Below are 993 nucleotides of genomic sequence, written 5' to 3' on the forward strand. Positions count from 1 at the left end.
ATATAAAACATAGAATAAGAATAAACTTGAGGAGTATTTAACAATTAAATAAGTTGAATAGTATAAGGTTCTGGAGACATCTCTGAGCTCAAAGGACTAATCTGAAAGTCAGTGTTGGATGCTGAAGATCTTCAGGTCCTCGGGGGTCACAGCATTAAAACAGGTCTGATTACGTTCACTGCACAGGCCCAGGAGCACTTCCACACACAGTTGTCTGTTCATCCATCCACAAATGCTGATTAAAGCTCTATCACACGAAGAAGAAGCCATAGGTGAATGCCATCCAACCGCTGCTGACTTCTCTGGACCAGGGTGCGCTCCCATCCAGAAAAAAATAAATAAATAAAAGCTGCAAAGAAGACGCAAGACTGTAGAATCAGTCAGACCTCCACTGCACGTTTACAACTGGTCCAAAATGCTGCAGCCTGATTTATAACTGGTACAGGCAAAAGAGAACACATTACTCCAGTTCTGGCCTCCCTTCACTGGCTCCCAGTTCACTTTGAATTCATTTAAAAATCCTTCTGTATGTTTTTAAATCTCTGAACAGTTCTGTCCCCTCTTATCTTGCTGATCTGCTGCAGCCATATCTCCCGCAGTACTCTCTGAGGTCAGCAGACCAGATGCTTTTACTGGTTCCAGGCACTCGTTTTAAGCTCAGAAGTGACAGAATCTTCTCTGTTGCAGGTCCAAGACTATGGAATGAGTTACCACTGCATGTCTGGTAAGCTCCCTCTGTCATTGTTTTTAAGTCTCGTTTAAAAACTCATTTTTATTCCCTGGCTGTTGACACTGTGTGAGTTGATTTTAATTTATTTGTATTCTATAATGTTATTTAGTTTCTTATCTTTACCTGTTTAGATCTATGTACTTTATCCTGTGTCCTTTGCTTGTTTGTTTTTGCTGTGCAGCACTTTGGTTAGCATTGTTGCTGTTTTTAAGTTCTGTATGGTATGGTATGGTATGGTATGGTATGGTTTGGTATGGTATGGT

This window comes from Nematolebias whitei, chromosome 4, assembly GCF_014905685.2.
Source record: "Nematolebias whitei isolate Nwh7 chromosome 4, NemWhi1, whole genome shotgun sequence".
Lineage (NCBI taxonomy): Eukaryota > Metazoa > Chordata > Actinopteri > Cyprinodontiformes > Rivulidae > Nematolebias > Nematolebias whitei.